This window comes from Apodemus sylvaticus, chromosome 10 (assembly GCF_947179515.1).
Source record: "Apodemus sylvaticus chromosome 10, mApoSyl1.1, whole genome shotgun sequence".
NCBI lineage: Eukaryota > Metazoa > Chordata > Mammalia > Rodentia > Muridae > Apodemus > Apodemus sylvaticus.
The window spans coordinates 54,067,450-54,083,474 of NC_067481.1; the positions used below are offsets into that span (position 1 = coordinate 54,067,450).

General features: G+C 44.1%; 1 pseudogene; it reads right to left on the reverse strand.

The window, feature by feature from the left end:
• Positions 1-214: 214 nt before the first annotated feature.
• LOC127694402 (39S ribosomal protein L42, mitochondrial-like) lies at positions 215-2,325 on the reverse strand (annotated as a pseudogene).
• Positions 2,326-16,025: the final 13,700 nt, after the last annotated feature.

Genomic DNA, 16,025 nt, shown 5'->3' on the forward strand with positions numbered 1-16,025 from the left:
CCAGGGGGTCTGAGTTCAGTTCCCAGCGACCACATGGTGGCTCACAACCATCTGTAATGGAATCTGATGCCCTCTTCTGGTGTGCATGAAAAACAGAACATTCATGTGTGTGTGTGTGTGTGTGTGTGTGTGTGTGTGAGAGAGAGAGAGAGAGAGAGAGAGAAAGACAGACAGACAGACACAGAGAGAGGGGGGAATTTTATGGTTGGGGTCACTACAACATGGGGAACTGCATTGCTGTATCAAAGGGTTGCAGCATTAGGAAGGTTGAGAACCCTTGCTCAATATGTTCATAAGTAGTTTGATATATTTTCCTGCAAATTACATACTTTCATTGTTCTTTACAACTGTATAAAGCACAATAGGTTGGTTCCACATGTTGGCTACTATGAATTCTATATCCGCTGTGAATACTGCTACAGTAAATGTGGATGTGCCAATATCTCTGTTGGATGTGACCTTAGCCCAGAAGTGCTATGCCCACATCATACAACAGTTGTAGTTTTAGTTTTTTGAGGAATCTAAGTGGATTTCCACGGGGCCTATACAATGTACACCCCGCTGCCGCCACCACCACCACCATGTAAACATTTCTTTTCTCCTGCAGTCTACTAGTTGACTGCCATTTAATTTCTTGATGACAGTTCTTTTGAGTTGGATAAGATGGAATCTCAATATTCCAACACATAATAGTGTGTGTGTGTGTGTGTGTGTGTGTGTGTAAGCCAGAAGTCAACCTCAGATGTCATTGCCTAGAAGCCATGTTTTTTGAGACAAGGTCTCTAAAACTTGGGGCCCCTGATTGGGCTCAGCTGCTGGCCAGCCAGCCTTGGGGATTCACCTGTCTCTGCCTTCCAAGGCTTTCAAGCATCTGCCACTGTCCCTGACTTTTATGCAAAGATTGAACTCAAGTCCTCAGGAAGCATGACCAGCATTTCAGTGACTAGTTCTTTAGTTCCTCAACATGGTTTTAATTTGCACTTACCTGAAGGCTAAGGATGCTAAAGTTTTTCCCATTTATTGATTGATCCATATATTTATTTTCCCATATATTTATTTATATGTATTTCTTCTTTTGAGAACTGCACACTCATTTTATTTGCCTATTACTGACTAGATGCTTTGTTTTATTTTATATTTAATATTTGAAATTTTTTATATATGAAGTGGTATTTTTATTTTTTCCATGCATAACAACTTAATGAAATACCATTTGCATTTTCTCAGCTGGCAAATAAGACTCAAGGCAAAAGTCCCTTGATGCTCAGAGAATCACAAGCACTCACCTGCCTTTGGAGGAGTCAGTTTCTTAGGATGTCTGTGGTACTGGCCATTTGGGTACCAGTGATGCTTTATAGTGAAGAATACCTTTTGGGGTTGTCTATCACGGCTCCTTGCTCAAGTTGTTTTTGTAATTTGGTTTTCAGCACTTGTTCTGTGTGTTTCTTCATTATTATGCAAACGATCTGGTTGAGGGATAGGCTTGGTGTGTTCATGCAAGATGTCCACAGAAGGGTGACAGCACAGTATTGTCCTGTTGTCAGAAGGTGAGGGGAGCTCTGCTTTGTAACTGTAGCCATCTGAAGGAGAAGACTACATAGATTTATGAAAAACACTAGACAGACCTCCATTTTGGGTTGGAAATAAACACTTCCAGTCCTGTTTGTTGTATATTGCCCATTATACTGCAGCCCCCACGATCCTTACTAAGTGATTTGAAAAAAGATATTGTGAAGAGGAACTGCCTCTAAAATCTGTTTCTAGGCACATGGATTTTCATTCTCTGGGTGGCCATCTTACTGCCAATATTTTTGTTTTTCTTCAAGATAAGGTTTCTCTGTGTAGCCCTGACTGTCCTGGAACTCTGTAGACCAAGCCTCCAACTCAGAGATCTGCCTGCCTCTGCCTCCCAAGTTCTGGGGTTAAAGGCGTGTCCACCACATCTGATTCTGAATTATTCTTGATTTCTAGGTATTGATCCCTCATCTGTGTGTGTATGTAGTTTGTAATTTTTTTGTTGTTTGTTTTTTTGGATTTGTTTTTTTCGGGACAGGGTTTCTCTGTATAGCCCTGGCTGTACTGGAACTGACTCTGTAGACCAGGCTGGCCTCGAACTCAGAAATCTGCCTGCCTCTGCCTCCCAGAGTGCTGGGATTACAGGTGTGCACCACCACTGCCCAGCAGTTTGTAAAGATTTTACTCTCATTCTGTCGGATAACTCCTTATTCCCAGGTAGTTTCCTTTGCTGTGCCGAAGCTTTTTAACTCTATGTAATCTCATTTGTTAATTCTTGTTACTATCCCTGCCTGTTGAAGTCTTCTCCATAACGTCTTTCCCAGGCCTGCAGTTTTATGCTCATTTAGTAGTTTCGAGACTCCATGTTCCACTTTGCATTGAACTTTAGACTCAGTGATAGACAGTGATCACTTGTTACCTCTCCTGGGGAGATATGAGCGCATATCTATTTACTCCAGAGAGCTCACCACCGACAGACCAAAGTAACAACCCCCCCCCCCAACCCCCCAGACCCTGCTTGGTGAACTGGTGACTTTTTGGGGGTTACTTACAAGAGCAGGGTTGACCCAAAGGCAGCTGCATTATAAACAAGCTTTCCAGTTATTATTATTTATACAGTCTTAGCCGTGTGAATTTTATGTTTCAGGAACTTTCTGAGTCTTGTAAGCTTTATTTCCAGAGTTTTTTGTTTTGTTTTTTTTTTTTTTTACTTTATATCTTGCTCACTGCCCCCACTCCCCATCACTCCCTCCCACAATCCTCTCCTCTCCCCTTCTTCTCTAAGAGAGAGCCATCCCATATCCCATCACCCTGGCACATCAAGTCTCTGCGGGGCTAGGCACATCCTCTCCCACAGAGGCCAGACAAGGCAGCCCAGCTAGAAGAACCTATCCCACAGACAGACAAAGCTGTATAGCTCTGGCTGGTTTGGAAATCACTATGTAGACCAGGTTGGTGTTGAATTCACAGAGATCCTCCTGCCTCTCTACCTCTGCCTCTGGAGGGCTGGGATGCTTGGCCATTTCCAGAGTCTTAGTAAGCTTCCTCCAGAGTTGGAGTGTTTCAATACGAAGGTGATTGTGATCCAGCATGTACCCCTTCTTCCAGCTCTTACGTTCTTTCTGCCACCTCTTCTTCGATGTTACTGAGTCCCAGAGGGTGAGAGACAGGCTTGTTGTGTGACTTTTCCTTGGGAGACACGAAAAAGCATCCATTTACAATGGATGGAGTGCCAATAACAGGTCAAAGTAATGATTCTGCCTGTCACAGATGTTGGAATATTTTCCACTGTCTATGCAGAGTGTTGGTCCACCATGTTCTTGCAATAGACAGCTTCGGGAGCTTGGCTGCTCAATGAGTCCATTTAGTACACCCCCACATTGCAAAGAAGTGTCCTCAGAAGTGGGCAGAGCTATCTTAAGGAAAGGTGGGAATCGTAGGACACATGTGATATAAAAGGAGGGTACTGGAAATGGAAGATTTAAGTGGGGATCAGAGAGAGGAGAATGTGGAAGCACAAGGTTAACCAAAGCTAAGAATGTATCAGTAATCACATGGGAACCTACTATGCTATAAGCTAATAAAAATGTAGAGCTAAAAAGAGTTTGAGAGGAGGAACCCTGAATAGTGGATAATGCTTATCCCAGAAGTCATAAGTTACTAAATGAAAATCCTAATACTAGGTATGGAGACCTCTCTGTGAGTGTTTGCCTAGGAAATGCCCAGAGTCCCACTCCCTAAACAGCACGGGTCATTACTGTTGCTCTTGGTTTTCTATCAGAACTAGATTGTAAGACTCGATTGCTGCAGATACCACAGGCTTTGGATGCCTCACGTGGAGGCATCTGGGAGCTCCTCTCTGCTGGCTGGCTTTTGTAGTGGTGCAAGTTGCCGGGAAGGTGCATAAGAGCTGAATTTCACAAAAAGTGGGTTTTCTGTTTGTTTGGTTTGGGTTTTAGACTCAGTGTCCTAGAGTCAATGTTCACAAACTCCGTTCGCAGCCAAGGATTATCTTGAACTTCTGATCCCTTTGCCTCTTCATCCTAACTCATGGCTGTTCCAAATATTTGTCATGTATAGTTTTGGCTATTTTCTGAAGCAGTTGCAACGAGATAATGCAAGGAATCAGGAAACCTTTCACTTGCTATCTTTTTGCTTTTTCTTTTAAAAAATATTTACTCATTTTACTTTATGTGTGTGTGTTTGCATGTATGTAAGTTCACCAAGTGCATACAGTACCCGGGGAGCCAGAAGAGGCGCTGGCCCCCAGGAGATGTAGTCACGGGCAGTGATGAGCTGCCACGTGCCTGCCGGAACTGACCCAGGTCCTCTACAAGAGTAGCAGACAGCAGACACTCTTATGCACTGGGACCTCTCTCCAGCCCTAATAAGTATAACTATTTGATAAAACTAAACTTATTTAACAGACAAATAGGTTTTTTGTCTGACTATAAAATTGGACTTATTTTTAATATACAGTCATAGAGTGTTTATTTTGTAATTGTACTCTGTCTGAACCACTTAAATAATGTTAAATCATATTTATTCTTCAGAATATAATAGCCCAGACAATTGCTACTATTTAAAAACTCAAAAACAACATAATTGGCCTTTCCCCCACAAAAATAGGAAATTTTTTAGTAAGGTAGAATTTTAAGTTTTTTTTTTTCAGGCCAGTTCTTGTGGCTTATAGTTCTTTAAATTATGATGCTAACAAAAACAAGTAACCACAACTGATAGCACTGCAAGGTAACTAACCAAGTTACAATAATGTGGTAAGAGGAAAGGACAAAAACCCTTCAGAAAACACTATTTAAAACTATTTTGAACAGGGAATCCAATATAGTACAGTTGGCCCCTAACAGCAGGGAGTCCATTAATAGAGAATTTCCAACTCTACAAAAATATAACAAATGACACAATATTGATTGCAACAACAACAAATGAAGGACTATCACAATGTATGCAACTTAGATTCACCTCTGCTTGATAGAGTGGCTTCTTAGTCAAAGACACTCTGTTCTTCAGTAGAAATATGAAGTCTTCTCATGAAAGGCACATTCTCATTGTCTTAGTTATAGTTTCATTTCTGGTAAGAGACATCATGACCAAGGTAACTCTTGTACAGGAAAAAAATTTAATTGGGGCTGATTTACAGTTTTAGAGGTTCAGTTCTTTATCATCTAGGTGGGAGGCAGGGCACTGTCCAGGCAGACATGGTGCTGGAGGAGCCAAGAGTTCTATATCTCAATTCAAAGGCATCCAGGAGACTGTCTTCTGCAGGGAGCCAGGAGGAGGGTCTTTTCTACCTTGAGTGGAACTTAAGCATGGGCCTTCAAAGCCCACTCCCACAGTGACTTCCGCAAACAAGGCCACACCTATTCCAACAAGGCCACATCTCCTAATAGTACCCGTAGGAGAAGCATATTCAAACCACCACACTCATCTAGGAAGATTGACATCAAGGTGCTGTCATTATCTTCATCATCTTGTTCTAAAGGTGCCAATTCCAAATTTTCTATGTTAGCGTCCAAAATTCTGTATCCCCTAGTGTCTTAGTTAGGGTTTTACTGCTGTGAACAGACACCATGACCAAGGCAAGTCTTATAAAAGACAACATTTATTTGAGGCTGGATCACAGGTTCAGAGGTTCAGTCTATAATCATCAAGGCGGGAACATAGCAGCATCAAGGCAGGCCCAGTTGAGGAAGAGCTGAGAATTCTACATCTTTTTTTTTTTTCTAAAGATTTATTTATTATTATATCTAAGTACACTGTTGCTATCTTCAGACACACCAGAAGAGGGGGCATCAGATCTCATCACGGATGGTTGTGAGCCCCCATGTAGTTGCTGGGATTTGAACTCAGGACCTTTGGAAGAGCAGTCAATGCTCTTAACCGCTGAGCCATCTCTCCAGCCCAAAGCATCGATAGGATGCTGGAGAGGTAACAGCATTTTTTTTTGTCTTTTTTTTTCCCCCCAGAGCTGAGGACCGAACCCAGGGCTTTGCGCTTGCTAGGGTTACCAAGGAGTACAGGGTTACCAAGGAGTACAGGAGGAGTTATAAAGGAAGAGTTTCCATGGCTGCCTGATAATAACTGTTAGGAAAGATGCTGCCCAGATCCGTTTTTATTGGCCAGTTTGAGCCTGATTCAACTGACTTGCTAAGGTCTACTTCTTGACTTTCATTCAGATAGGAACAGTTTTAGGGATGAAAGATACCATGGAACAATCCAGAAAAAGAGCCTGCAAAATTACTTCTACCAAGTAACTACACAGAGACATCAGCTCTGTAGGACCCTCCCTATAGGTATAAACTATACGAGGTTATTTTCATGGATTCCAAATATGTTGTCTTTCCCAGTGGTCCATACCCACAGAGCCATTTACAAGGAAAGAGAGGTGTTTAAATCTCTTAAACCCATGATTTATCCAATTATATGCTTTCTGGCCTTGACAATTTTTTTCATTCTTATAGTTTATAATGTGATTTGCTTTGTATCCTAGGCTGGCCTCAAACTTGCCACCCTCCCACCTCAACCCTCTGAAAGCTGTGCTTACACGTGTCCACTATCACATCTGACTTTTAACACTAGTATCTATTTTTAATGTTAAGCACCCAATCTGAGGACACCTAGTCATCCGGCCTGAAGTAAGAATCAGTATCTAGAATGAATAAGTGACCCCCCCAGGAGGTCTCCAGAACCTAACCAATTGTAGAATCAGTCAGACCCCCTAGAGATTGAACTAACTAATCAAGGTAGAGGGGCACAACCCCCTCCCTGGAATTCCCCTAACTGACAATAAAAGCTGGGCCCGTGAGCCCACTAGGTGTCTCCATTCACAAGTGGGGAGACCCCTGCATGTAGGAAATTCAGCTGAATAAACACTCTTTGCTTTTGCATACTGTTTGAGTCTGGAGTATCATTCTCTGGTTATCTTGAACCCTAAAATGTATGTATGTATGTATGTATGTATGTATGTATTATGTCTATATGATAACCAGAGGAAAATAGGAAAAAATGTCATTCTTCCATCAGGCACCTTACAGCTCCTCAGATTGAGCTTGAAGATGTTATAGAGCACACAACCGTCACTCTTCAGTGCCTCTGGAGAGTGAAGAGTAAAAGAAGAGGAACAATTTGTAACTGCTATATAGCCTGAGTGAACCTGGCCTGCCTGCATTATTATTTAATCTCCTAAATCTTCTTAGTTCCAAGGACAGGATGAAGATGGACTAGAAGGCCCTCGTGACTAAACTGGCTAAAACTGGTTAGATCCCAGATGGCTATCTGAATTGTAATAAACCTTAAATGTTTAGAATTGAGGAATGAACAAGATGTAGAAAGAAATTGTTAGTGATGGAAAACAAAAACAAAAACAAACAAACAAACAACAACAACAACAAACCAGTCCAAGTCCCTGTGGTTAAACTCCATAATCCGTAGGAGGTAAAGCATTCCTTATTCACAGAACCTTTCTCCAAAATGGCTGAGTTCAGAGGCTGGAGTGATGCTTCAGGTAATGCACATGCACTCCTCTAGCAGGGGACCAGAGCCTGGGCTCTAGCACCTATGGACAGCTTGCAACTGCTTGTAACTCCAGCTCCAGGAGATTCCACATCTCTTCTAAACTCCAGCAGCACCATCATTCACACGTACATGTACCTCCCTGCCCCATGCACACATACTGAATTTTACACAGAGGGGAATAGTTTTGAGAATAAAAATTAAAAATAAACATTAAAATAAATGTTGAAACACCTGAAAATATTAAAAATAAATGATCTTTTAAACTACTTTAATAAAATAAAAACCACTTGGCAGAGCACCCTTATAACATGTAACAGAGTCCCATATTGTTACCAAGGAAAAAACCTAAATAAACCCAATGACTTCATTGCCTCTCAGTTGATTTAAAAATCACGAATTTTATAGGTCACAAAGACGGACCAAAACATCTTTAGTCTCCTACTAACATTGCTTTTGATCACACCTCTGATGTGTGGATCGAGATGATAACAGTTGCCTAGGTTACCTTTCAATAACTCAAGGCTGTTTGTGCTGAAAATACCAAATGTTCATTTGGACCTGCAAGCAAAAGCAGCTAAATGGGATGAAACACTCAGCCGTCATAGTGTGTTCTGTCTCGTCTGCTGGCCTAACCAGTGGGTGAGAGTCTACTTAGCTTTTTATGTAAACATGTTGATCATTTGAGAAATGTTTTGTCCCAAACTCTAAATCAGGGTTAACCTGACCTAAGCTTCCTTAGTCTCTCTCTCTCTCTCTCTCTCTCTCTCTCTCTCTCTCTCTCTCTCTCTCTCTCTCTCCCCTTCAAAGGTTAAAGACATCACAAATGAAAACATCAGACTCTAAAACATCAAAAGAGATAGCACTGAGTTCCTGGAAGGCCTCCCCATCCATTTCTAGACAAGATAGGAATATTTCACATCTTTCTTGGCATGTCTCTTTCCTTCAGTATCTGTATCCGGTGCCTGTGACCTGTCAAATCCCCAGAGAAGGAGGAGAAGGAGGAGGAAGAGGAGGGGGGCAATGGGAAGATTGTATTTCTGAGAAAGGGTCTTACTGTGTAGGTCTGGCTCTCCTGGAACTCACTCTGTAGACCAGGCTAGCTTTCAATTCCAGAGAGCCACCTGCCCCTGCTTCCCAGTGCTGGGATTAAAAGTGTGTGCCACCACGCCCTGCTATGATTGACTTGTGAGCAAAGCTCATGTTCCTCTCTTCTTCAGCCACTGCCCTAACATTCATGTCTTAGATACTGTTTTTTTCCCCCTGTGGGAAGAGTTTCCTGATGAAGGGTGTCCTGGCTAGTTTTATGTTAACTTGACATACGCTTTAATCATCTGAAGGGAGGGAACCTCAGTTGAGACAACGTTTTCTTAAGATCCAGCTGTAGGGCACTTTCTTAATTAGTGATTGATGGGACAGCCCAGCCCATTGTGGGTGTTGCCCTCTCTGGGATGGTGGTCCTGGGTTCAGAAAGCAGGCTGAGCAAGCCATGGGGAGCAAGCCAGTAAGTAGCAGTCAGTTCCTGCCCTGTCTTGAGTCTCTGTTCTGACTTCCTTCAATAATGGACTATGATGAAGAAGTGTAAGCCAGACAAACCTTTTCCTCCTCGAGTTTTTGTTTTTTCAGGTCATGATGCTTAATCACAGCAACAATAACTCTAAGTAGGACAATGCCAACATGTCTTAACAATAGCCAATATACAAATTTGGTGATTAAGAAAAACTTTCTCTCTCTCTCTCTCTCCTCCCCCTCCTTCTTCTTCTCCCTCTCCCTCTCTCTCCAGTAAAATGAGACCATAGAGTGGCTCCTGAGGTACATTGGATCAGACTGTGGCTGACAAGGCAAATCCACAGGGTTAGTAAAATCATGTACAAAGAGTTCCTGCAAATTAGTCAATAGAGACAAACAACCAAACAGGTGAAGGACACAAGATTAACACATAAGAAGCTAGGCATGGCAGCAAATGTACCTGTAATCGCAGAGCTCAGGAGACTGAGGCCAGAGAATTATGAGTTTGAACCAAGGCCAATGTAGTGGTTTGAATGAAAATGCCCCGCCCCGCCCCCTAGGCTCATACCCCCAGCAGTCAGAACTGTTTGAGAAGGATTAGGAGGTGGGGCCTTTTGGGAGGAGGTGTGTCACTGGGGTGGGACCTGAGGGCTTTACAAGTGTGCTTTCTGACATCTGGCAGTGGTGGTGCACGCCTTTAGTCCCTGCACTTAGCCGGGTGTTGGTGGCACACGCCTGTAATCCCAGCACTCTGGGAGGCAGAGGCAGGCAGATTTCTGAGTTCGAGGCCAGCCTGGTCTACAGAGTGAGTTCCAGGACAGCGAGGGCTATACAGAGAAACCCTGTCTCGAAAAAAACCAAATCCAAAAAACAAAACAAAACAAAACAACCCCAAACAAACAAACAAACAAACAAACAAAACCCCAGCACTTGTAAGGCAGAGGCAGGCGGATTTTTTAGTTCAAGTTCAAGGCCAGCCTGGTCTACAGAGTGAGTTCCAGGATAGCCAGGGCTACACAGAGAAACCCTGTCTAGAAAAAAACCAGCCAACCAACCAAGTAAACAAGTGTGCTCTCTGGCTCCTGTTTGTGGGTTTCAGCGGTGAGCTCTCAGCTGGTCTTGCTCCTTGGTGACGGACTCTCACCCTCCGAAACCATAAGTCCAGTTAAATGTTTTCTTTTATAAGTTGCAGAAGGTGTTTTTTATCACAGCAATAGAAAAGTAACTTAGACAATGGGACCACCTAGTGGTCCCCGAGATGAAAGAAATATAAATGCTGTCTACTATACACATGAGAACTTATTCCATTTCAGTAATCATGGGGGGGTCGCATTGAAAAATGATCACTGTCATCATTCAGATTGATACGATTTAAGTTAAATATAAAACCTGGCAGTGGTGCACACCTTTGATCCTAGCACTTGGGAGGTAGAGGCACATGGATTTCTTTTTTCTTTTTAGTTTTTTTCGAGACAGGGTTTCTCTGTGTAGCCCTGGATGTCCTGAAACTCACTCTGTAGACCAGGCTGGCCTTGAACTCAGAAATCTGCCTGCCTCTGCCTCCCAGAGTGCTGGGATTACAGGCGTGCGCCACCACCGCCCAGCTAAATTTCAATACTTCTGCACAGCCCGATATAGTGGCACACACTTTAGTCCCAGCAGTTAAGAGGCAGGGACAGGTGTATCTCTGTGGCTTTGAGGACAGCCTGGTCTACGTAGCAAGTTCCAGGCCAAGCAAGGCTATAAAATAAGGGGTTTCAAAAAAAAAAAGAAAGAAAGAAAGAAAGGAAAGCTTCTTCACAGAAAGGAAAACAACAGAGTATGGTGCTCACCTGATACTCATTTGACAGGAGCTAACTCTCAGGAATATTCATATAAGAACTCCAAGCAGAGGGCTGGAGAGATTACTCACTGATTAAGAGCACTGACTAATTCTCAACCTGAATCACAGGTGTATTTCCCGTTCCCAGCGATCTACTGCCCTCTTCTGGTCTCTGTGTGCACTGCATGCATGCAGTGCACAGACAAAAATTTTTCCAAGCCAACATTAGGGGTAGAGATAGGCCAAATTGAAGAGTGCCATCAGGTCCCTCCCCTTGAGGCATGGGAGAGTCCATGGCAGAGGGGAAGGAAGAACTGTAGGATCCAGAGGGGTCAAGGACACCAGGAGAACACGGCTCACAGAATCAACTAAGCAGGTTCATAGGGACTCACAGAGACGGAAGTGACATTCGAGCAGCCTACATGGGGCTGCATCAGGCCCTCTGCATGTACATTATGTTTGTTAGCTTGGTATTCTTATGGGACTCCTAACTGGGAGTGGGATTGTCTCTGACTCTTTAGCTTGCCTTTGGGATCCTTTTCCTCCTACTGGGTTTCTTTGCCAGCCTTGATATGAGGTTTGTGTCCAATCTTATGTATTTTGTTATGCTGTGTTCAGCAGACATCCACGGGAGGCCTGTTCTCTTCTGAAGGGAAATTTTGAAGGAGGAGTGGATCTGGGGTGAGAGGGGAGGTGAGGAGGCCTGGGAGAAATGGAGGGAGGGGAGGCTGCAGCAGGGATGTACTGTATGAGAGAAGAGGAGAAGGAGGGAGAGGAGGAAGAGGATGAGAAGTAGGAGGAGGAGAAGGAGAAGGAGGAGAAAGGAGAAGAAGAGGAAGGAGAGAAAGGAGAGGAGGAGGAGAAGGAAGAAGAAGGAGAAGGAAGAAGAAGGAGAAGAAGAAGAAAGAACCTTAAGCTGAACAGACAGTTTTCAACATCAGATAAATACCAGAGCAGATGTTCAAGCTCTGCAGCCATAGGGCAGCACAAACTGGAAGACGGGAGAGGGGTCCTGAATGCCTGTAATGTCATCAGGGAGGTGGCAGAGGCAAAGGGATCAAGGTCATCCTCAGCTGTGGGAAGTTCAAGGGTAGCTTGAACTATGTGAGCCTCTCTCTTTCATACACACTCACACACACACACACACCACCACCACCACCACCACCACCACCAGTACCCAAAGTATCAAAACCTTACAAGAGTGAAACAACTGTGATGTATTTCAGCCCAGTCCAAATAGTTATTATCAAGAAAACAACACACAGGCAGGTGTGGTGGCACACACCTGTAATCCCAGCATTTGGGAGGCAGAGGCAGGCAGATTTCTGAGTTCGAGGCCAGCCTGGTTACATAGCCAGTTCCAGGACAGCCAGGGCTACACAGAGAAACACTGTCTCGAAAAACCAAAAACCAAAACAAAACAAACACAAAAACAAAAACAACACAAGCCAGCATGCCGGTGAGGAAGAAGAGGAAGGAAGGGTGTGAGCGAACCCTTAGACACCACCGAGAAGGAATGTAAGTTAGTCCAGCCGTTACTGAAATCCACACAGCGGTGTTTCAGAAAGCAATAACACAACTATTAAGTGACTCAGCTGAGCGCACACAGCTGAGAGCGGCGGCGGAAGAGCTGTGGGGACCGGTGTGCACTGTGGCACTACTCACAGTAGCTATGTCACGGCATCTAGGTGCTCATCAAGGAAGTATATTCAGCCATGACAAAGAACAAAAGCATGTCACGTGCAGGAGTCGGAGCCAGAGATCACCATGAAATAAGGCAGATCAGGAACACGAGGGTCACGTGTTCTCTCTTTCTCTCCTTTTTTTTTTAAAAGATTTATTTATTTTACATATATGAGAACACTGTAGTTGTACAAATGGTTGTAAGCCACCATGTGGTTACCAGGATTTGAACTCAGGACCTTCGAAAGAGCAGTCAGTGAGTGTTCTTAACCGCTGAGCCATCTCTCCAGCCCCAAGTGTTCTTTTTTTTTCTGTCCCTCCCCCCCCCCCCCCCCAGACAGGGTTTCTCTGTGTAGCTCTGACTGTCCTGGAACTTACTCTGTAGACCAGGCTAGCCTTGAACGTCACCACCGCCCGGCCCAAGTGTTCTTAAATATGTAGAATTTAGGTGGTTTTTTTTTTTTTTCAAGTCATGAAAGTCATCGTAGTAATTGGGAAGAGCAAGGGGACCCATGTGAAGGAAGCGCAAAAGTGGGACTACAACTGAAGTACATTATTTAGAGACGCGGGACTGTGATCATGTGGCAGGTGTGGCAGTACATGCTCATGGGCCCAGAACTTGGAAAGCGGAGGAAAGAGGATTCTATTGAGTCTAGAGTAGGATTTACAGTGAGCTTCTTTCTGTCTGAGGCATTGGGGGCGGGCGGGGAGCTGGGGTGGGGTGATGAATCTTTTAATACCACTACTCAAGAAGCAGAGGCAGGAGGATTGTGTTAATCGTAGTAAATGAGAGTGAAGACCGATACCCAGATTCTTCCAGTTGAGTTAAGCAAGTTCATATCAGCCCCACAAACTGCACGGATAGGAGCTTTTCAAGGGGTTTTGGCTATGTAGGAACTTGCCAGAACATTTCAAAATTATTAGGCAGAACGTCTTATCAGGGTGGAGATTAGGGTATAGGGTGTGGAACATGTCAAATTTCAGAAAATAGGTCAAGACACGGTCAAACCCAAGTCTTATAGAAAATGGGAGTGAACTTATTTTGACCTTGTAATAAGATGGCTTTTAATCTTAAAATGGAGTCAGGCTGGTTCATCACTTGCTGCAAGTTTGAGGTCAGCCTGGCCTACATAGAGAGACTTTGTCTCAAAGTACCTCCAAAATAAAGTCCTTCCTCCATGCATACTCCCTCCCATAATAATAATTGAAATTAAAGAAAGAGTTAAAAATAAGGACCAGGATTTAGCTCACTTGGTCAAATGCCTACTTAGCATATATGAGGCCCTGGGTTCCAACCTCAGCACAGAGAGAACTGGGTGTGGTGGTACAGGCTGGGATCCCAGCACTTGAGAGGGAGAGAGAGGTAGGAGACTCTGGAGTTTAATGCCATCTTTAACTTCATAGGGACCTCACCATAGGAGGCTACCTTGATTTTAAAAGTGTGTGTGTGTGTGTGTGTGTGTGTGTGAGAGAGAGAGAGAGAGAGAGAGAGAGAGGGAGATTAGCACTGGGCTCCTTAAAAGGAAGACTTTTCCTATGGCAACAAGCCAGTCAGCCGAAGTGAAGTCTGTGCAAAGGCTTTGAATTGGGAAGAGGTGTTGCGGGAGGGTGGGAAGAAGGCTAGTTTAGCCCAAGACTAGAAGAAGAAACAAACAAACAAACAAACAAACAACCTCAAACATCTTTCCACACCCAAAACAACAACAAAAGACCTGAGGAAGAAAGGAGAAGTGGTTCTTGTATAGGTTGAGGTCAGTCAGGTCGTGTAGATTCTAGTCCGCGTAGGAGAATTTTCTTATCTTTAGAAGCCCCAGAAGGACTCTAAGCTGGGATTGAAGAGCTGCCGAGACTCGAACTTGTAAAGCCAGCATTTGAACTTGTGAGCCTGAGGCAGGAAGATTGCCACAAGTCTGAGGCCAGTTTGTCAAAAAGCAAAAACAACAAAACAAAGAACTGATTTATATGGGAAAAGCCTAATTTCGGCTTTTGTGAGGAGCGCAGACTACAGAGGGAAGAGATAAGGCGAAGCAGTGGCCTTCAAAGGTGAGGGGTTATGTCTTTGCTAGTGAAATAAACCAGATTATAAACCAGATTATATGAAAGGCAGGTTTATCAGGACGCTGTTCTCACTAGCCCCAAGGATTGAAGCAGGGGAGTAGCCCCAAGGAGAGTGCCTGGGGAAGAAAAAGAGAAAGAGAGAGTTCCGAGAGAGAAGGGAAGAAGGAGAAGAGAAGAGAGCCCAAAATGTCCAAGAAAGAGCTGGAAAGTTCAGGGTTGCGAACAGGGTATGCCAAGTAGGGACTGAGGGATGCTGGGAAACCAGAGGCCAGGTCTGTCCCGATTTGTAAAATATGCATTTCAGTTCCTTGTCCCTGGAGTTCAAGAAAAAGAGGGTGATGATATAGACACAAGTGGGATTCGAAATAGAAATGGAGCTGGGTGGTGGTGGCGCACGCCTGTAATCCCAGCACTCTGGGAGGCAGAGGCAGGCAGATTTATAAGTTCGAGGCCAGCCTGGTCTACAGAGTGAGCTCCAGGACAGCCAGGGCTATACAGAGAAACCCTGTCTCGAAAAAACCAAATCCAAAAAACAAAACAAAACAAAACAAAACAAAACAAAACAAAAACGAAATAGAAATGGAAAACATTTAACCCTGTTTGGGGCGTGTGAGTTGTATGTGCTTTTTCTTGTTTTCTTGTGCTCAGGATTGAACACAGGGAGTCCCTCATGTTAAGTAAACACTCTACCACTGAGGCCCCAAGCCAAGCTAATGGATTTTGGAAGCAGAATCTTAGGACTGAGAATTGAATAGAAAACCGAGAACATATAAGACTATTGAATCTAAATCTAACAATCGTTTAGTGCATTAGGAAAACCTAAGGTAGCAAAAGTCAAGGATGCAATGATTAGTTCTTGGCGCAGCCAGTAAAATTGCCTGTTCCACACTATGCAAGTAAAACAAATCCAACAGCAGCCGGGCAATGGTGGCACACACCTTTAATCCCAGCACCTGGGAGGCAGAGGCAGGCGGATTTCTGGTCTACAGAGTGAGTTCCAGGACAGCCAGGGCGACAGAGAAACCCAGTCTCGAAAAACGAACCCCCCCCCTCCCGAAAAACAAAATTCAACAGCAAAGCTTACTTGCAAAAACAACATTTATGTTTGTGTGTAGACTAATGTAAATACACAAATCGCTGTGGGGGTGTCTTAGGGGCAGATATGCTACTTTGTGGCATATGCACTGGTTGAGCTTGTTTTTCCATTGTTGGAAAAGCAGTTTAGAACGTCCCAAATTTCGGACTTGGGGTTGGCTCCTTAAATAGGATTTCTGAGCCCGGGAAGAAGGCGACTGGAAGCCACGCTGGACTGAAATCTTTCAGACTCGCGCGCCTTTCCTGCAGACCACGTGTCGGGCCAGCACAGCAACGCCTCCGCCCCGCCCTCCAGCGCTTGCCCGAGGGTTAG